This window comes from Felis catus, chromosome E2 (genome assembly GCF_018350175.1).
Source record: "Felis catus isolate Fca126 chromosome E2, F.catus_Fca126_mat1.0, whole genome shotgun sequence".
Taxonomy (NCBI): Eukaryota; Metazoa; Chordata; class Mammalia; order Carnivora; family Felidae; genus Felis; species Felis catus.
The window spans coordinates 54,446,697-54,468,993 of record NC_058382.1 but is presented as its reverse complement, the minus strand read 5'-3'; the positions used below and the strand labels follow the sequence as shown (position 1 = coordinate 54,468,993).

Below are 22,297 nucleotides of genomic sequence, written 5' to 3'. Positions count from 1 at the left end.
CTCATTTTAGAGTTATCCGAAATATCTGACAGGTGCAAGTCTCAGGAAGCAGAGAACAGCTTGCAGCATGGCACAGAATCTGTGGCCTTGGGTTTGGGAGTTTGAAAGCAGTATCTTGCCTAGGAGTACGTGAAAGGCAAATCCACCAGCCGCCTCAAATCAACGTCTCCTGCCTTCTACATGGGAAGGGGGCCATCACAGCCCGAGGCAGCTCCCAGCCTCTCGGACTCACGATTCACACTCAGAGACCTCTAGGATGGAAAAAGCTGGTGCATTGCTTATCTACTGCTGCATAACAAGTTACCTTAACTTAGTGCCTTAAAACAACATCCACGTCTTCTCTCCCAGTTTTCTGTGGGTCAGGAGTCTGGGTGCTGCTGGAGCCCGGGAGCCCAGATTTGGAACCAAGCAGTTTAGTTATCAAGAAATGTCACGCCTATTCATATTTTCTTTTAGAATTTTAGAGGAATCTACGACCCGCGCCCCACCCCCCCTCCCCCCACCAAAAAAAAAAAAAAAAAAAAAAAGCTAAGAATCACAGGGCCAGTTACTGCTGGCATTCCATGTTTGCCAGGACTCTCTCAGATGCAAGCAACAAATGGCCAATTCCATTTAGCTTAAGCCCAAAAGATAACTCAGTCGGTCGTGTAACTGGGAAGTCTGGGTGTTTCAGGCAAGGTTGGATCTAGCGTACTATCTCTCTCTCTCTATCAACTTAGGCCTCTCTTTGAATATTGGCTTAATTGTGCAGTTAGACAACCCACTGAGCTATATTCCAGCTGAACATCCTCAGCAGGGGAGAGAATTCTCTCTCCAGTGGCCAGATACTCATCAGGAAAGGTTCTCTATTGGCCCTTCTTGGATATCAAGTCCATTCCCGGACCAATCACTGTTCCTAGAAGATAGGGTAGTGTATTCATTTGCTGCTGTAACAAATTATCACAAACTTGGTGGCTTAAAACAACACAGATTTACTCTCTTTTTTTTTTAAAGTTTATTTATTTTGAGAGAGACAGGGAGAGCACCAGAAGGGGAGGGGCAGAGAGAAGGAGACAGAATCCTAAGCAGGCTCCACGCCATCAACGCAAAGCCCGATGCAGGGCTCGAACCCACAAACTGTGAGATCATGACCTGAGTCGGATGATTAACCAACTATGCCACTCGGGCGCCCCCACAAATTTATTATCTTATGGTTCTGTAGTTTATAAGTCAGACATAGATCTCACTGGGCTCTAGTCAAGGTGCGGGCAGGCCTATATTTCTTCTGGAGGCACTAGCGGAGAATCTGGTTCCTGGCTTTCTCCATCTTCTAGAGACTGCACACATTCCTTGGCCCGAGCCCCCTTCGTCTTCAAAGCCAGCGACGAAGCATCTCTCTGACCCTGCTTCCATCCTCACATTGCTTGGTCTAACTGCCTCCTCTGCCATTGTTAAGAACACTTGTGATTACTTTGAGCCCACCTAGATAACCCGGGTTACTGTCCCTATCTGAAGGTCAGCTAATTAGCACCCCTAATGCCATCTGCAACCTTAATTCCTCCTTACATGAGGCAATGCATTTACAGGTTCCGGGGATTAGGATGTGGCAAATTTGGGAGGCCATTAGTCTGCCCACCACAGGTAGAAAGGATAGCTCAATCTATCTGGTTCCCATGGCAGGTGGGCAGGGCACCACGACTGATAAACCCACAAGCCGCCCTCATGGGTTGGGGGCAGAAGAACGTCCCAAAGAAACATCGAGTGGACATGGGAGAACAGCACATGCCTGCTTCGTGTTCCTTCTGAGGGTCGAGGCAAGCTTAGCAAGCCTCTGTTGATGCTGAACAAGACCTTCATGTGCCCCAGTGAGGCTGCTTGAAGTTGATAGGCTTCCGATTCCAAAGTGGAAGTGCCCTGTTGTGCTGGTGACTTTTACGTGTCATCTGTTTCTCTGGAGAGCCCGGACTAATGCGCTCATGGAAAGAGCACAGGGTTGAGAGTCGGGAGCCCTGGTCCCTTGCTGAGACAGTTTTGAAGGCTCTGTCAAACATGGGAATTCTAGGATCTTCAGGCCTCACCTGGATGGGGTTGGAGAGGAACCATCCCAGAGGGAGGAGTCAGCATGAGAAACTTCTGACTGGCTCTATACTTGAGGGCAGAAGATTCTCCTGCGTTGGAAGCAGTTCTCACCTGTAGCCAAAGGAGGCAATGGGTCAGAATCCATCACAGCAGCGCCTTTTCTCTATCACCTGCAAAAGGCAGGCAAGATGACGTGGATGTTGGCTGGGAGTCCGTTGCTGCCTGGCGCTTGGCAGAAGAGGCAGACGCTCCCGCCACGCCAGAGTTGTTCTGTGGTCTGGTCTGGTCTGCACTGGAGGGGCAGAGGCAGGCTTCCAGCTCCACGAGATCTGTGTCCCCAGCCTCATTTGCCTGGGCAGGCACCCAAGAGCCTTGGGCCCATGACACTGCTTAGATGCAGAGAGAGGGCTGGCGGGGGACTCCAGACCAGGACAGTCAGAGCACAGGGAGACAGACACCGTCTGCAGTGGACTGAATGTTTGTGTCCCTCCCTCAATTTACATGTTGAAACCCTAATCCCAATGTGGTGGTATTTGGAGGTGGGGCCTTTGGAGGTGATTAGGTCATGAGGGGGGAGTCCTCATGAACGTGATGGATGCCTTTGGAAGAAGAGGCCAGAGAGCTAGGTGGTTCTCCTTCTGCAGTGGGAGGATGCAAAAAAACGGTCATCTGTGAACCAGGAAGTGGATCCTCGGCAGCCACAGAATCTGCCCGCATCTTGATCTTGGACTTTTCAGCCTCCAGAGCTGTGGGACATAAATTGCTTGTTGTTTATATGTCACTCAGTCTGTGTACTTGTTATAGGGGATCAAGACAATGCCCTCAATAGTCTTCCAGGGCATGGAGGAAGAACTGATTTATTACTAATCAGCCCAGGGCAAACTTGGCTCCCGATTTCTGAAGTTTGGAGTTGGTTAGCGTCCAAAACTTAGAGGTTATATACACACACACACACACACATATATATATGTATGTATACATATATACCCATACATACATATATACATATATGTATACATATATACACATACATACATATATACATGCATGTATACATATATATACACATATATGTATGTATGTGTATATATGTATGTGCGTGTATATATGTATATATATATATGTGTGTGTGTGTATATGTATATGTATGTATATATATATAGCTGTGTTAATGTTAAGATTTTTCCCCTTTCTTTTGTCTGAACTCTGGAGGAAGAACAACCATGGAAATTAGAAGGGAGCATGGAATATTTCTTTCTGAGCGGCTGAAAACAAGCACCAAAGTCCACCAGAGTTATTTATAGAGACAAAAGTTTGGACAGAGCTCTTAAAAAAGTGGTCAGTGGAATATTACCTTCAAGATGAACATGTAGGCAGCCGGAGATCATTCTCAAGCTTCTGGATGGCTCACGAAGGGAGAGTGTATCTGGTAAATCTTGGGAAAACAAACATAGGCTAACAAAGTTGGGGGAAATGAAAGGCTAGTTAGAAAGGCAGCTGACTAACTTGGATATGGATCTTTGCATGTCTTGAGATCCTGTCCTGAAGATTTCCATTCTGTTTATATTACTAAGGGTTTTTTTTTGTTTTGATAAGAAATGAAGAACTTATAATTATCTTTTTGAAGCCTTCCTATTTCTTTATTTCTTATTCATTTACCTTAACACCCCTTGTGAACTTGCTCTTGTTGCCAAATGGGTCATTTGAGTTGGACACAGGGGTTAATACAAGTACATGAATATCTACTTAATGTATGTGAAGTTTCTCTTGTCAAGCCAATACCGTCTCAAGTACCTGTAGTGGATACAATGTAGAAGAAACTGTCTTGCTTTGCTTTGTTAATTTATTTTTTTTAATTAATAGAATAGAGAATTTAGTGTAAAAGTGTACTGGACAGTGAAGCTATCTCGGTAGGTTGTTTAAACCAGGATTTCCCAAGCACCATTTATCCATCACCTGGGTAAATCAGTAAAACACAAATGTCCGAGATTCTAATTTAGTGGGGCATGGGCGAGGCCCAGAGATCTGTATTTTGGAAACCTTCCTTCAGGTGACTTGACCATCATCTATCCTCCAGGCAGCTTGTTCGCCCGAGGGCAGGTGCACACCAACACCAAGGGAAGAGGAGCCGGGAGGGAAGACAATGTCCTGGGCTTCAGTCTCGTGGAAGTACATCCATAAAATGTCAGGAATGTCCAGATAGAAATCAGTAGCATGGGACAGGGAGCAGTGGCTGAAGGTGGAGCTCCGTCTGGGAGGTGGTGAGGGGCCCTGTCCAGGTGCAGAGGACCAAGGGGCAGGTGTAGACAGGACTCTGAGCTGCCAGAGTCTTGGGCTCACAGATGGGAGGGGCCCAGATGTACAAGGAACAGACAGAAGATATGGGTGAAGTTTCATATCTCACACTCCAGAGGTAGAGAATAAGTATTCTCTTTGAAAGTCTCCCAGAGACTGGAAATGAGAAATAGGATGTCCTGAGTGACCTTCACAGGGAAATGTTCAGGAGCTTTCAGGGAGGGAATGAAACCAGATTCAGAGACAGAGTATGCATGTGTGTGCAGATCAGTTGTTTAAGAAAGTTGGTGGGGTAAAGAAGGAAGAAATACTATGGTATTTTTAGGTAGCCGAAAGGTCATCTTAAGTTTGGGGAAACCTGAGCTGGTTTGTGGGCAGAGGAGAAGGAGGGGAAGGTATTGATGTGGAGGGGAAAAAAATCATGGAGAAACAGTGTTTTAAAGATGGCTTAAGTCAAGGTCCTAGCAGGAAACAATCCAATTCAAATGGCTTAAGATTCTTTAATAATCCTCCATTCTTAGAAGAAGTATGGTTTCAGTTGAGAATCAACAAGGGATGTCGAGGCATCCAAAGACTAGCAACAGCCGGAGCCATTACCTCCCATGGGTTTGAAAGGGCAAGAGGAGAGAATGGGGTGTGGGGAGTCTGTGAAAGCTGAAAGGCTGTGGGGACAGACTGAGGAGCTGCGGCCACTGAGGAATGCAGCTACACCAGACCTGGCCTGGCAGAGAGGGCACTCGGGAAGGGGGACCTCTCTCTCTCTCTCTCCTCCTACCCTCCAATCACCTGCAGGTGCCTCCCATTGGTTGAACCCAACTAACAACTAGAGGGTAATTTGGTAGAGAGAATAGTGGCCTAATCCTTATAACCTGTGAATAGGTTTCCTTGCCTGATAAGAGAAACTTTGCAGATGTGATTAAGTTCAGCATCTTGAGATGGAGAGATTGAACCGGATTTTCTGGGTAGGCCCAGTGTTTTCACAGGAGAAAGAGGGAGGCAGGCTCTCATGCCTGTCTATAAGGAATTCCCAGCACCACGCCCACACAGTAGTCCCTGATTTCTCTTTGGGTTTCATCTTTTTCCCCATTCTCAGCCCATATCCCTTCTGCCACTGATGGGCATGCAATCTAGGACCACCCAAGCTGCAGAGCTCTGTCTTTCTGGCCAACTGATTGGTTGAAGGATGAGCATTTGACTCAAGTTGGTCCAATCAGAGTGAAGCCCAGGACTTGCCCAGGAGTTACCTGGAAGAGAATGTCTTTCTTTTCTTGGATGTGAACCCGGAAGGGCATGAGGACAAAGTCTGTCTGCATTGCAGCCAACACAGCAGAAGCACAAGATGGACAGAAGCTGGCGACATTGTTCGAGTCCCAGAATCCAGCTGCACCTCAGTCTGCCATAGCCGTGATCTTTTCTGTTTCATGTCAATGAATTTTCCTTTTTTGCCTAACTATTTGTAGTCATCTCTAATTGAAATACTGCCCTTCTGACACTAGGCCTATGTTTGGGACCAATCCTGCCCTTCATTCGGCCTCTTTTGATCCCATTGTGCATTGGAACATTTGCTCCCTGTGGCTTCAACACCCGTGTAATTTATCAAAGAGGACTATAGACAAGGTGACAGGTCATTGACGGCAGGTTTTCTGAGTGGAGAAAACTGTCCCCAAAATAGGATACTTTGTGCTCTTCTTGAAATGGTTTCAGCGACAAGTCACAAAGGGAGGTTTTGTCCCCTACATACATAGGTATGTAACATCACAACAAAGACCCAAGAAGCAATTTCCCTTTTTTGAGCTAAGTAAATATAGAACAAGCCATTGCCAGAAACCACTGTACTAGATAAAGGTACTCTCAGAATGATTTTCCTTGTAAGTGTACCAGCTGAACTAGCATTTTTTAGGCCTTTACCCTTTGCAAAGTATCATCTGCCTAAATCAACCCAGATTAAAACCACCCCAAGTTGTGGGTATTATAATCCACATTTTATGGATCTGGAAAGTGAAGTTTAAGAGATTAAAATAGGCCACTGAAGTTCTCTTGCTCATGAGGATCAAAGATGGAATCCCACGTCCTGGGATTCCACAATCCCATGTAGTTAATACCTCACTGAGCTGGCCGAGTGAGGGTTCATGGCAGTGTCAGGTGGATTTGGGCTTGGAGTCCATTCCATAGTCTTTGCTGCCAAGACAACTTGTGTGCCTTCCTCAGACTATTGAATAAGGGTCATAGAAAAATCAGGATGTCCTTAATGGAAAGCAGGGTCAAGATTCAGAGATTACTAACCTGGTCTTCCTCCCCAATCTTTCACCAAGTCCTGCTGATTTTGCTTCTCGAACAGATCTATGTATTTCTTTCCATCTGCAATCCCCCAGCTTTGTTTGCCTGGACTACCTCTGTTGTCTTGTCACAGGCCTCTTGTTTCGACTCTTGTCAACTCCAGCCCATTCTCCAAAGTGCATGGGAGTGAAAGAAACAGAAGTCAAGTTATGCCCCTTCTCTACTTAAGACCTTTTGAGATTCCATCTTCTCTTAGGATAAAGATAAAATACCTCATGAAGGGTTTTCCTGCATGGCCCAGCCCCCCTCTGCCCCCCCCCCCCCATGTCTTCCCCCTCATCTCTGAGCTCTAGCCACACCGGCACTCTCCCAGCTGCCTTTGGTGCCATGATCCCTTTGGTCCAGGAGCCTGTTCCCGCTCCTGGGGTGCTCTAACCACGTCAGTTCCCTGTCTCCCACGTACAATCTCTTCCACCTAGTTTATCCTGTTCACCCTTCTATCTCTGCCTTCTCTCTTCATCCAGGGGAGTCCGAAGGTATCTGTCCCAATAGCACCCTCTTCATTTCTTTTCTTTGTAGCACTTACCCCAGTTTGTAATGATATGTTTTTGTGGCCATTAATCGCTCTCACCCCAGCTAGACTCTAAGTTCCCATGAGGACAGGAAATATGTTTATTGGTTGCTTCCAGTGGACACTGGATGCCTGCTTTCCCATTTTCTTTACCCCCTTCCCCTTCCTAAGAGCCCCCATGCTTTCTTTTGTAGAATCAACTCTACCCTGTTGTGTAACAAATATAAGAGTTGAGGAGGGCTGATAGTGTAATCTCATTCTTGCTGTAATGATTTGGTACCTGGAAGGGAGTAATGCATCCCTGAGATAGTCCACACATATCCTTACTTGGCCACGTTTGGTTTATCTTTTCCACAGGCAACTTTGGATCATTCTAGGATGATTGAGGGAATACCTTCTGATCAGTCTGCATCCATCTTGCTACCATGAAGATAATTTGCATGAGGACAAATAGAAGGCTGACAGTCAGAGGAAGGGAGAGCTCTGAGCATTGCAGAGAAACCAAGGCAGAGGGGACTCTTACCTTTTAATGGGGTTACATGAAAGATAACGTTACGTGAAAGAGGGGACTCTTACCTTTTAATGAGGTTACATGAAAGAAACTCAAAGGTTTCTCCAGTTGGTTCATGCCATTTCCAGGGTGGGAACGTTCTTATAGGTGCTGGAACAAATCTTTCTCTTTGGCTGCCTCTTCCTCATGTTACCCTTGTCTACCTTTATTGATAGAGTCCTGGTAGGAGAGTCTCCACTCTTTTTTGCATCCATACCTTTGCATTGGCTTCATCATAGGTGGAGTATGTTCCCTCAATCCTCGACCATCTGACTTGCATTGTTCAATGGTATATGTGTGGAAGTGACCTTAGGGGGGCTCACACTTGCACCCTGTATTCTTGATCCTCTACCATTGCCGTGGGAGGAATATGCCCTGGCTAGCCAGGTAGTACAAGGAAAAGGAGAACTACATGAAGCACAGGTGACTCAGTGGAGCCCAGCCTGGGGAAGCTAAGTTCTACCCGACCTGTAGATACATGAGTGATAATAAATGGATGTTGTTTCAAGATAATAAATAATTGAGGAGTGTGGAGGTCCTTTGTTATATAGCAATAGATAACTGATACAATTTTCCATGAAAACACTGCCCCACTGGGTATAGCCACTCCTGCTGGTGCCCTGTGGACTGTGACCAACTGTGTATGTGACTATCTTTTCCCCATGCCCCTGACAAATTCGACCACATTTGGTTGTGTGGACTTCACAGTAGGATGGCTTATGCTCCACTTCTCAGTCTTTCTTTCTTTCTTTCTTTCTTTCTTTCTTTCTTTCTTTCTTTCTTTCTTTCTTTCTTAGAGAGAGAGTTAGAGCATGAGTGGGGGAGGGGCAGAGAGAGAGGGAGACACAGAATGCGAAGCAGGCTCCAGGCTCTGAGCTATCAGCACAGAGCCCGACACGGGGCTGGAACCCACAAACCGTGAGATCGTGACCTCAGCCAAAGTTGGATGCCCAACCGACTGAGCCACCCAGGCACCCCCTCAGTCTCTTCTTAATGCAACTCCTTCAACTTTCGGCTATCACCCCTTCTTCTATGAGGCTCCAAACCAACTCCAAGCTGGGTAGAGAGACAGTACTGCTGAGATCCCCTCCATCAGCTTGCTGTCGCCAGCCCCCAAACTCTAAATCTCATCATCTGCTTTCATAAAAAAGAAACTAAGTAAATAAAATAAATGAAAGAATTCTTGCATTGATAGGTCTGAAAAGTCCAGCAAACACCTGCCTTTAGACATCAGTAGCCTATTTAATTTGGCAAACTGCCATTTCCTTTGTGCTAGTTTTGGTCTCCAAGAAGCAGACATTAGGATGGGATTAGACAAGTGGAAGATTTATTGAGGGATTGCCTGGAAAGGCATGATGGGGGGAGGAAACAGGAAGAGGCAGGACCAGCCTTCAGATTAAATCCATGCCTGACACCTGTGAAAGGAGAGTGGGAAGGAGAACAGTGCAGGAAGAGCCTCAGACCACAGCACAGGTATGAGAACATTTTGGCCAGGCTGATGAGCAGTCTTCAGGCTAAAGTCACCCCTTAGAGGAGTCCCATTCCCTGTGGGAACAGGCTGGCACTGTACTGTGCTGTTCTCAATCATTGGGTGGAATAGCCTGGGAGAAGCGTAAACCTCAGCAGGAATGTGATGCAGCCAGACAGGTGGCAGCTGGGGCTGTCAGTCAACTGTGTTCCCACAATCGGGGAAATCTGAGTGATCCATTTTCATGGCGACCATACTCTGAATCCCAGATTGGCCCTCACTTGCTATGGCTTGTATAGAGAAATGTATGCAAATAAAGTATTGAGGAAATAGGGGGTGGGGGAGGGGAAGAAATCAGATCTCCCCAAGGAGAGAATCTGGCCTCTTTAGAACATATTCTTATGGAGCAGACATATGGACTAGCTGTCTCAGAAACAGGCACCCAAGACAAGGCAGGACACTAACCAAGAGGCTTTGGGGCAGGTAGCAGGTCTTGTGATGGTTCACGAAAATGGTATTGAGAAGAACATGTGGTCAGGGGCCCCCTGGCTGAGCTAAGGGGTTGAAACTGCTGAGTAAAGGCTGGGCTATTGCCTTCTGCTCTTCTCACCTTCCTCTGAACTTGAGGGTGGATGGGAGGATTAACTCCTTGTGATTCAGGTGGCCAGAGGGTCCAAATGGCTCAGAAGCAGAACCAACCTAATGGGTAGAGAGAGGGCTGTTTATGAAAGTTTCCCAGATGCCAGGGCACGCAAGACAAAGTGCACTTGGCAGGACGCTGTGGGATCTCATTTATTGGATCCATTATCTGAATTAGGAACAATTTGAAATTATGACCACAAGAGAGAAATAAAAGATAAGAGTGTTTGCAATCATCCTCGCCCCTGTTTGTCTGTGCCGTGGGCATTGTGGGGCCTCTCCTACCTCTCCTCGTATTTCAGATCATTTAATTAAATTTAACTACTTCTTCTGGACCCCAGAAAAGGAAGAAGGGAGCCAGCATTTATATGTGCTAGGCACTGAAGGAAGCATTTTGATACTGGACGCCACACCCAGCAGTTTGTTTTATCATTCAGCCTTCACAGCAGCCTTACATAGAAGGTATTATTACCTACATTCTCTGGGAGGGGATGTGCTGAAGCTTAGAAAGATTAGAAAACTTAATTGTAGTCCCTTAGTTAGTTATATACCCATCTGTCCATCCATGCACCTATGCATCTAGCCATCTGTCCATCCATCCATCCATCCATCCATCCATCCATCCACCACTTGATCAGTAATATTTACTGACCATGTTTTATATATTCTCTGCTGAGCACTGGGGTATCATCAGGGAAGGACACAGTTGGTTTCTTGCCCCTGTGGAGCTCACAGTCTAGGGGATGGGTTGTCAGACCTCTCTGGGCCCCATTGAGTGGGATGTCTCAAAGATCTTTTTACCCACAGCCCCATTCCAGGTTCTTCTACACAGCTGAGATCTGAACTTAGCTGTCTGGAAGAATTAAGGGCTTTTCAGTGACACATGAGCTACCCTCAGCCTTCAAAGGGAATGTGGTTTGGGTGAGCAGTGGTATCAGTTGCCTGAGGGGTTTTCCCAGGATGTGGGACTTTTAATGCTAAAACCAGGAAGTCCTGGGCAAACTTGGATGGTTGGTCACCATAGTTCAGTGACCTCAATGGGGGAGGGGGGGTGTAATTTTGCTCCCCCTCCCAGGGACATAAGGCAATGTCTGGAGACAGGTTTGGCTGACACAGTGGCGGTGGGGGATGTGTTCCTGGCATTTGTGGGTAGAGGTCAAGAATGCTGCTAAACATCCTGAAGTGCCCAGGGAATCCCCCTTCACAAAGAATCAGTGTAAAACATCAGTAGTGCCATGGATGAAAAGTGCTGCCCTAGTTGGTGAGGGGTACAGCAGCATGGAAGGAATGAATACATAACCAGCAGATGGGTTGATCTGGACTAAGTTGGAAACTGACTGACCTTGTGGGCTACCAGGTGATTTAGGACTTCCTCCCCTCCCCCACCAAATTCACGATCCATGGTTCTGCTGGGTCATCATTTCTCAGCCTTGCTCTGTTTTATTTATTTATTTATTTACTTATTTACTTATTTATTTATTTATAATGTTTATTTATTTTTTGAGAGAGAGAGACGAGTGTGCGAGAAGGCAGGAGAAGGGCAGAGAGAGAGGGAGACAGAATCTGAAGCGGGCTCCAGGATCTGAGCTGTCAGCACAGAGCCTGACATGGGACTGGAACTCACCAAGGGTAAGATCATGACCTGAGCCAAAGTGCAACGCCCAACGGACTGAGCCACCCAGGCGACCCAAGCCTTGCTCAGTTGTAAGAATTACTTAGTTGTGAGTTAACACTCAGGTTTCTAGGACCAGTCCAGTCCCGCTAAATCAGAATCGCCAGGAGACGAAGCTGGAAATCTGTATGTTTGTCAAGTTTGGAAAATGCTGTGCTGAGTCGCCAATGGGGTCGCTCAAAGCTGAGCTTGTTGAGGGGTCCGCTGTTGGTTTCTTTGGTGGTAGCCCCACCATACCGTGGAACTTGATCAGGTCCTCATGCTCTCACCCATGAATTCCCCGAGCCATGGGAGACCAATGACATTATGACCTGAGCCAAAATCAAGAGCTGAACACTTACCCTGCTGAGCCACCCAGGCGCCCTTCTCCAATCTTATATATATATATATATATATATATATATATAATTCGAATCATATATATATATATATATATATATATAATTCATCTGGGAATTATGCCCTACTGGCATCGTTCTTATTAATGACACTGCACTGTCCTTCACATAGACAACCATAAATGTGCGTGTGTGTGTGTGTGTGTGTGTGTGTGTGTGTGTGTACAGTGGTAGAAGGAGGAGTAAGCCCTAGCATATGACAGTCCTGAACCAATAGTTGGTTAATTTGAAAAGTCAGTTAATGCGGCTTACTCTGGGCAAGCCACGATGAGACATCCAGTAGAGGCAGAATTGTGTGGGCGCCCAGGGAAGTGCCATGTTAGCCCCAAGGGCTTAATCACCAGAATGATGTACGGAAGGGATAAGGACATTGGTTAATACGGGGAGGGGTAGGTGAAGGTGGGTTAAGAGTTCTCCCACATGGGAAGCAAATGCTGCCGATGCTCTGTCCGTATCCCTTGGCCTGGCCGTTCTGGTATGCACCAGTGGCACCCTACTGAAATACCCGTGCCTTTCCACCTGAGGGCCTGCCCTGTGCACGGACCAGCGCAGAAGTGCTGACGAGTTACCAGTGCCGGGAGCAGCATTCAGCCAGTGGTGGGTGAGAGTCGCAGGGTAACTTCCCCGGCTTCTTCACCTCTCAGGTGGGAAAACTCACGTATATTCCGCACAGTCTCCCAGACTTTCCCCGTGGAACCAAGCCTCGTGTTACCTATAGTGGCTGTCTGCTCAGTCACACGGTGCCTCTTTCCCTGACTCATGCCCCCACTTCCCCTGTAGATGCTCCCCCCAAAACTATTTGCACTCAAGTTCTTTTATTATTATTTGAGAGAGAGAGAAAGAGAGGGAGAGAGAGCAAGTGCGAGGGGGGAGAGGGGCAGAGAGAGAGAGAATCTCAAGCAGGCTCCAGGCTCAGCACAGAGCCAATGCGGGGCTCGATCCCACAACCCTGGGATCACGACCTGAGCCGAAATCAAGAGTCGGACGCTCAACCGACCGAGCCACGCAGGCGGCCCGGCACTCAGGTTCTTAACCCAAGGTCTGCTTCCAGTAGAACCCAGTTGTCTTTATAACTAGAAAACCAAATGCAATCTATTTTATTTAAAAGATAACAGTGGTTTGGCCACCTTGAAACTCTGTCTCCTTCATCTCTGGCTCTTAAACTCCATTGCAGGGTCCTGCTGTGGAGCCAGATGTAGACGTGTGAGAGTGGGCAGTCACGTAACGCCCAGCACCTGCTCAGGCAGAGGCTGTGGCCACATGGCACTCTTTGGGCGGCCTCAGGGGCACACAGATATGCCCAAAGGGGCCCAGAAAGTCGTGGTGGTGTTGAGGAGTGTGGCAGAGGAGGGTGGCAGAAGCACTGGGGCAGGCTGGGCTCCCTCTGACCTTGCCTCATCGACAGAAGGCACTCATTTCTCTTGGCCTCGTGATTGTACAGGGAGGCTCTTTGTACCCCCAGTGAGTGTGGGTTAGTATGGTTGGGTGGGTATGGTTCCAGGCTCTAGAGTCAAACCAAGGTGGGCTTGAAACCTGGAGTTGGCATTCGGTATCTCTTTGACTTTGGATGACTTACTGAGTCCCTTGGCTCATGTGATTTTCGTGAAATTAAATGGCAAAAATGCACAAAGGACTGTGTACGTGCCATAAAATAGAAATGTAGCAATTATAATATTGGTGAATATGTGTGTCCACACATACAATACACATATGTGATAATGTGTGTATACATATACATACATCTGTGTGTGTGTTTATCTCCAAAATACAATTCTGTAGTTTGCAGGTTCTCTTAGCGCCTAGAAAGTGTGCCTGGCTTATGCTCTGGGATATATATCTGCAGAGAGATGAGATCCATAAAGGCAGGATAAGGATCTATTTTATTCAAAAATTGGTCTCAATATTGGAACTATTTTTTTAAGGTTTATTTTTAGTTTTGAGAGAGAGAGAGGAGAGAGACACAGCATGAGTGGGGGAGGGGCAGAGAGGGAGGGAGACACAGAATCCGAAGCAGGATCCAGTCTCTGAGCCGTCAGCACAGAGCCTGACACGGGGCTCAAACCCATGAACCACGAGGTCATGACCTGAGCTGAAGTCAGACACTTAACCGACTGAGCCGCCCAGGTGCCCCGCAATATTGGAATTCTTAAATCTACACAGAGGTAGAAAAAACAATATAACGAACCCCCAAATCTCCATCAGCCAGCTCCTGTGGTTGCCTACGTGTCACCGGTCTCGTTTTACCACGTCCCCCAGCATTGCGCTCCTGGAGTACTTTGCCGCACGTTCCAGGCATCGAGTCACGTCCGCTGGCATCTCTGGTTTGCCCTGCATCGGATTTAGCCCTGTTCGTCCTCACCTGGGCCTGGGGACCCTGCGGGGAGCCCCACAGGTCGGCCGCCTGTCCGGGGCCACAGGCTCTCGATCGTCCCTCCCCACAGCCCCGAGGACCCACGTCCCCGCCCTCCACCTGTGTGCTCTCTCCTCCCAGGTGCTGACGTGTGGTGCTGGTTTTGAGGCCGTATCTCATGTGTAGCCAGGTAGCTGCCACCTGCTCCTCTAGACTTCGCCGGAGTAATTCATGCTGAGCGTCTGTCTCGACTCGGGGAAGGCGCCGCCGCATCCACGTTTCACAATAAATATCTTTTTAAACGGCCTGGTGTTCAGGCTCATTTCTCATTGCCAAGGAGGCTTTTGACTGATGACCTGAGGAATTGCCTCCCTGTGACCGACAGGGTAATACGGTATCACAGTCTCCTCTTCTGTCCCTACAGGAGGCTGGGTGAGAGCTGTGACTTTAAGTGCCGCAGTCTGCTTGCAGCAGAGGCATTTACCCCAGTTACGACCCGGCTTCCTCTGCCCCCCTCGGGGCTGCTGGCTGCCAGCCAGACAGGCAGGTCCGTTTTGGGGGCGTTCCAACAGAGATGCGTTTTCACAGGGAATCCATGTGAAAGGCCTCCAAGGGCAAGGTGAGGCAGGGCTCCCTGCTCACTAGGCTCTGTGAACACCCTTGCTGGAGGCTGCAAGGGGGTCCACAAAGGCATGGTTTCACAGCCACCTTGAACTCCCCTGAACACGGATGTTCTACCAGGGAAGGAGCTGTGGTTACAAATCTCTCTGACACGGGGGCCCCAAGCTGCAAAGGCTGGTCTTTTTTTTTTTTTAATTTTTTTTAATGTTTTGTTTCTGTGACAGAGAGAGACAGAGTATGAGTGGGGGAGGGGCAGAGAGAGAGGGAGACACAGAATCAGAAACAGGCTCCAGGCTCCGAGCCGTCAGCCCAGAGCCCGACACGGGGCTCGAACTCACAAACCGTGAGATCATGACCTGAGCCGAAGTCGGTCGCTCAACCGACTGAGCCCACCAGGCGCCCCAAAGGCTGGTCATTTTAAGATCTCCATAGGCCCAGGCCACTCTCCCTTTGTGAAGCACCTTCTTCTTACATCACTTCGGCCATAATAAAATGAACCTGTGTCCCACATGAAATATAATTCACATGTAAAAGCTGAGTTACGGGTAAGTAAAGGCGTGGAACACATTCTTTCCTAGAACCTTCTGTGAGAGCATGGTCCCGTGAACATGAAGAGGCCTCGAAAATTATGGTTCATAACTTTTTTTTTTAATTTTTTTTTTCAACGTTTATTTATTTTTTTTGGGACAGAGAGAGACAGAGCATGAACGGGGGAGGGGCAGAGAGAGAGGGAGACAGAGAATCAGAAACAGGCTCCAGGCTCCGAGCCATCAGCCCAGAGCCTGACGTGGGGCTTGAACTCACGGACCGCGAGATCGTGACCTGGCTGAAGTCGGACGCTTAACCGACTGCGCCACCCAGGCGCCCCGATGGTTCATAACTTTTTACCCTTCGACCAGACTTACTTACTATTACAGAATCACTAAGGGCCTGAAGAAGTCACCTCAGTTTTTCCAGCTGTACATTCTTGGGTCTCATGGAGGAATAGAATTCCCAGGTCTAGAGTTCTGTGATGTAAAAAGCAAGCTTGCGATCCCAGCTGACTCACCGCGGTGGCAAAAGCAAACCTGACCTTAGCTTTCTAGGTGACCTGGGCAGGCTTTTCAGTCTTCGGATGCGAATGGAATCCAGTTTGGATTGACTGAGTTAATTCTGCTTTAAGGATTGATGATGCTTCAAAGCCCCTAACCGAGCCTGCCTCGGAAGTCAGTGTATAAAAAGTGCCATAAAAGAGAAGGGTCTCGGGAGCAGAGTTGGCTGGAGGCCACGAGGTGGCTCCTGAGTGACTCTCGCCTCTTCACTCAGCGTCATCATCGGTGCGACCTGCCACCGACAGTTTGGTTCTGACCGTGTCCCTCCAAATTAAGACACTGAAGTCTTAACCCCCAGCACCTCAGAATGTGAGTGTATTTGGAGAGAGGGTCTTTAAAGAGGTAATTTAAGGGGCACCTGAGGGACTCAGTCGGTTGAGTGTCTGACTCTTAATTTCGGTTTAGGTCATGATCCCAGGGCCATGGGATCGAGCCCCACGGCGGGCTCCATGCTGACAGTGTGGAGCCTCTTGAGATTCTCTCTCTGCCCTTCATCTCTCTCTCTCTGGCCTTCTCTCCTTCCGTCATTCCCCCCCCCCCCCCCCCGTAAATAAGTAAATAAAATATAGAGGTAATTTAAGTTAAAATGAGACCATTAGGGTGGTCTCTAATCCAAACCGAATGGTGTTCTTATGAGAAGGGGGGAGAGGCCTCAGAAAAACCAGCCCTGCTGACACCTTGAACCTGGACCTCCAGGCTTCAGAACCGTGAGCAAGTAAGTTTCTGTGGTTTAAGCCCCGGCAGCGTGTGGTACTTTGTTACAGCCCCTCTAGCTAAGCAACACCTCTCTAGTTGTGTTAATGGACGTCTGCCTCAAGCCTTTTCTCTGGGGCTCCCCTTCCCCACTCCCACCCTAGTCCGGTCCTTCCAACCCCCTACCACGGGCTGGTGTCTGAACTCCACCTGTGTTTGTGGCTTGGGTGTTCGTATGCACATTTCTGAAGCTAGCTCTCGAGACCCGTGACCGTCATGGCTCCCGGATCCTTTGCTGAGATGCTGTCGTGAGTCTTGCTTGCCCATCATCCTTCTTTTGGGAAAACTCCCTTCTCCCATTCCATGTGTTTCTAGTAGGGTAATCAGTCATGGGAGTTTCTTTGCCTTTCCGCCACTGAACCACTTGTCCGACGCGCTCCCTGTACCCATATTCTTGACCAAGAAACATTTCAGAAGGAGAATCGAACAGTTTTGGTGGCAAACTCAGGAAAGAGAGTGGAAGGTGACATTGCTTTTCTAGCTTGGGCATCGGGATGGATGGTTGTGAGGCTGAACGTGGGGGGAAGAGCAGCTTTGAGGGGAAATGACGCACTTTGGCTTTCAGCAGCTCCGAACTGAGCTGAAGAAGCGATGTCTTAGGAGGGTTCGTTTACGACTGAACGGGGGAGTCTGGAGGCAGAGAGACCAGGGGAGAGACAATAATTGATCCTGGGGTGAGAGAGAGAAAAGTGACGGTATTAACCAGCCACTTCTTGCCTTCTCCCGTCCACAGCAAATGCCAGGTTCAGCAGAGCCCAGATTTCAAAGGTGGTCCTGGAGCTGTGTTAAGAAGCGAAAACCAGGGAGACGTCATTATTTTGCAGTATAGAAGGGAGAGAATTGGAAGTTCCCAAGGGTGGTTAAGAGGTGAGGGGTGAGAGAGAAAGCTGGAAGCAGGGGGGCAGTAGGGTCAGGGATCCGCCACAGCCTGGAGGGTCCCATGTGGAGCAGGGTGACGGGTGTGGCAGGGGCGGAGGAAGCTTGAGCGCAATATGTACAATGTTGCATTTTAAAGTCTCCGCTTTGCTCCACCCCACCTAAGCTTTTAGTTTTCTCCTAAGCACACAGACTTCTTTTATTTTTAATGTTTCCTTATTTTTGAGAGACAGAGAGAGCGCGCGCGCGCGCACACACACACACACACACACACACACACACACACACGAGTGGGGGAGGGGCAGAGAGAGAGGGAGACACAGAATCCGAAGCAGCTTCCAGGCTCCGAGCTGTCAGCACAGAGCCCGATGCGAGGCTCGAACCCACGAACTGTGAGATCATAAGCCGAAGCCTGACCCAAGTCAGGCGTTTAACCGACTGAACCACCCAGGCGCCCCACCTAAGCACGCAGACTTCTTGGTGCTGTTTCTTAGATTTTGTTTTTGGAAGGAAATTGAGGAAGGGTCTGAGTGTTGTTGATATTTTCAGCAAAGTGAGCGCATCCAAGATACGGTATGATGCGGGCACCAAGGGGACCCAGCTGCCGGGTGGGTGTCACTTGTGCGTCTTCGGCCTCAAGTCCGAACTCACCAACCGGTTGGTTCCGAAGCCTGCTTCCAGGTTCTTGCATCCTCCCTCACGTGGAGGTGCTCACCAACATGTATGGATTGGCCGATTGCCTCAGAAAGGCTCCCCTGTGAGAAGTCCCCGAATGACCCACCTTCCAGTTCTGTCCGGTGGCCTGGCCCTGGCGGTGCTGGTCCAAAGATAGCACAGAAATTGCCCGTCGCCACTTTGAGATCACAGAGAATTGGCTGCACTGAAAGAGGCAAGGTTCACTCGGCAGCTTCAAAAACACTTTTTTTTTTTCCAGCCAAGTTTCTGTTCTGCTAGCAGTTCTTGCTTGTGACCTAGAAGCGGCCAATGCCCCAGGGAATGACGCTGTCTAAACTTCCTCCTGTTTACTGGCCTGCCCTCCCCCTCCCCCCACCATTGGGCACTTGTGCTTCCCGGCAGCCTTTGCAGGCCAGCCCTTCCTGCACCCCACAGCCCCGCTCGGACCCTCATCCTATCAGATTCAGGCCCGCAGCTGGATGGCAGCCAATCGCAGCCATGAATGTTGGCACCGGGCTTAAATCCACATCGGCCTCCCTCCTCCCTGCAGCGGGTCCAGTCTGGTCTTCCTGTTCTAACTTCTCTCTCTGTTCTGGCCAAGGTGCGTGTGCAGACTTTCTTGGTCCAAATCGTACTCGGACAGCTGGGATTTGTGTTACTACAGGCATTCTGAACTTTGTGGATTTGTACTCTGGAAATGTTGTCTGTAAATTAATTTTGCTTTTGCACGCTGGGTTTGTTTGATCCATTAACATATGCACACCACCCCCTTCCCCCGTCTCAACTTTAGGAAATTCCAGAGTCCCCTTTTCTTTGTCTTTGAACAGAAGTGATTACTTGTCCAGTTGCCCAGATCTGGCTAGGAACAGGGCCAAGAATCCCCTCTTCTATGCACCACTCTGCCCACATCCATCCAAAATCCTCTTAAACACTCACACTCATTGCCCTCATCACTATCATTTATCCATTTACAAGAATATGGAAACCCACTGTGTGCCAGGGACCAGGCTGGGTGCTAAGGGCACAGTGCTGAAAACAGCAGTACCCATGGCCCTGCCATCCTGGAGCTTGGTGTCTAGCAGGAGACATAAATAAGTAAACAGTTTGACCAGCGGATGTAATAGGGAAAGATGAGAACACCTAATGCAGACTCGGAGATTCAGGAAGAAATGCCATTCGCGTGGGGCCTACGAGATGTTGCCATGAGGCGGGGAGAGCTGGTGGGTGTTGGCATTCAGTGCAGCCTTAAGCCACGCCATACATCTGTCATACAGGCAAATGCCATAATAGCACCAGACATAAGGAAACAGGGAAGGACGTTGGCTCAGTGGTTTTTCCATCTCTTGGTTCAAAATCTCTTCTGCGGCAGCCTCTAAAAATGGAATTGCGGTGAGCTGCTCGTCACTTTTAGAGCCTGTACTTGGTAGAGTCGAGACTTTTGACTCCGGAGAGTCAAGGCTTGTTCGGTGTCCTAGCGGATTAGCTTATCACCTTGTGGGAACGCTCCACTTGGAAGCCCTCCAAGGTCAGCCTCGTCTTGAGCTCCGCTTTCTGGACAACTGGCCGTAAACTTCCCATAAGACGCGTGCCTTAAGAATACGTGTCGAAGGTGGGCAGCTGGGGAAAGAGCACCTATTCATTTTACATACATGAAACCAAAGCAGCCATTTTGGAAATTTCAGTGAAATTTGGAGTTATTTCAGGTGACTAAGAGTAGATAACATTTACTGAGCGCTTGCTGTGTGCTCAGTGCCAAGTGCCTGATGGGTATGACCTCACCTCATCCTATAACCACCCTGGGGAGTGGGAGCCACTGGTTCTCCAGTGCGGACGTGAGGGGAACGAGGCACAGCCAGGCTGAGTGACGTGACCCGTGTGTCATGCATGGTCACTTGCCGGGCAGGGGTGAGCCTGGGCTCCTGGCCCTGCTGCCTCTCAAGAGTATTACTTGATCTTTTTTTTTCCTGCACAGACCTGGAGTCCCTTCTAGGTCCCTGGGTTGATTCTTCAGGTTAAGGTTTGGTCTGGGCGATCTGAGCATGAGAAGGGTGAGTGTGTGTGAACTGGCAGTTCACAGCGGCCTTGGCTGGGGAGGTGGGGCTGCAGATCCATTCTCGAGGCTTCTACGCGCCCTCAGGGCCACTCCAGGGTGTGTGGGTGGGAGCAGAAATCCAGCACAGCTTCCCATGTGGAGCCCAAAGGGGGCGCTCCTTTTCACTTCTGCAGCAGTGTCATAGCTGGCCCTGGCCCCCTCCCCTGCACTCCAGCATTGAACAACTTCCCCCCTCCCGCTGGGATGCACCACTCTGTCTGGCCTGCCCTCTGGTGCAGACCCCACTCCTTTTGCCTCCAGGCCCGTCCCGTGTAGATTTGAGGCTTTGTAGAGTCAACATGGTTCTCGTTGCCCTACCCCAGACTCACACTCAACTGTGGACATCTAACATTAGGAGGTGGATTCAGGTTCCTGACTTTCCAGGGAGGGGAGTTCCAGCAAGAGCAGAGCATGAGGGAAGGAGAAAGAACGGAAAGACCAGAGAGGGGAAGAAAGAGCATGGGCTCTCCATCTGAGGTCACTAAATGAAACCTTAAGAGAAGGGGGCCACACATCCCAGACTGGGTACAATCCCTGCCACTCAGCCCTTCCCAGCGAACGTGGGAGATAAGTTGGACCTGTGGGGTCAGCAGACGTTTACAAATAGATACAGAGCATTGGGTTTTCTCTTAAACTTTTTTGATGTTTATTTATTTATGAGAGAGAGAGAGAGAGAGAAAGAGTGTGAGTGGGAGAGGGGCAGAGAGAGAGAGAGAAGGAGACAGAATCCAAAGCAGGCTCCAGGCTCTGAGCTGTCAGCACAAAGCCTGACATGGGGCTCCAGCTCCCAGATCGTGAGATCATGACCTGAGCCGAAGTCGGACGCTTAACCGGCTGAACCACGCAGGTGTCCTGAGCGTTGGGTTTTCGATTTCCTCCAAGTTACCTGTAAGAAATATTAGATGACAGATATGCTTGGGAAGCTAGCTTCCCTGGCCGGAATAAGAAATAAGATGACGTTTGTTTCTTTTTAAAAGATTCGTTATGTTCCCGCAATATAGAGATCCGTGTCAGGGTTCATGCGCACGTGTCTGTAGCTGTGCCCGCTTACGTGTGTCCGTGCCGGTGTGTGACCGTGTGCATTTGCATGTGTGCACATGGGGCTCTCTGCCTGCAGCCTTGGTAAAGCACCGTGTCACCGCTGCTTTGGAAACAGCATTCTTGCCCTGGCACAGTCGGGGACAAGGGGCACGACAGGCTGTGACATGACTGTGGTTTGTGATTCCCTCAAGCACGTGGAGGCTCTCAGGCAGTTGGTTCCTTCCCTTAGGTCCGTGAGTACTCCTGGGCCATGTAGGTAACACGATGTGGGGAGGTCCCATTCAAGAAAGTTGTAAAGCCTTCATTCGGAAGCAAATCCGGAAGAGAAAGCCAAGAAAGGTGTCGTCGTGCTCTGGGATTCTTGCTTTTCGCTCCCTGAAGACTGACACCAAGTCCCCCTTTCAGTGAGGTGTCGTCCAGAGAAGGCAGGTGGGGTATGGTGGTGCCTCTTGCTGGCCTCCGGGGGACACTTTTTAGGGCATCCTGGAGAGCTTTACATAATGGGATGTTAGCAGCCACGTTATATTTTGGGGCAGAGAGGGTTTTTGTGATTCCCACGGCAATGAGGAAGCATCCAGTTAGAGTGGTGCCCTTTCGGGAAGGCTTTAAGTACAAACGTAGATTTATATGCAATGTGTGCTGGTGCGCTTTTTAAATAAGGTGCTTATACTCATACCTTAATAAACAATGTCATTCAATCATTTACGATCTCTAGGACCTAGACAGTAAAGATCCAGGGATGACAGATGCAGCCCATGTTCCGAAGGAGTTCATGGACAGCTGCGAAAGTGTTTGATTCAAGAGATAGTTGCAACAAAGTGTGACGCACGCTAAGGGGAAGTTTCAGGGGTGGCGGAACGGGTACCAGGT

At 48.9% G+C, this 22,297-nt stretch overlaps 1 long non-coding RNA gene across 1 annotated transcript; it reads left to right on the top strand.

Annotated features, from left to right (window-relative positions):
* Positions 1-3,162: 3,162 nt before the first annotated feature.
* Positions 3,163-14,583, top strand: LOC109494957. Its single transcript, XR_002150136.3, has 2 exons — positions 3,163-3,487; positions 14,420-14,583. It is a non-coding gene; the product is annotated as an uncharacterized LOC109494957 (long non-coding RNA).
* The last annotated feature ends 7,714 nt before the right edge of the window (positions 14,584-22,297 follow it).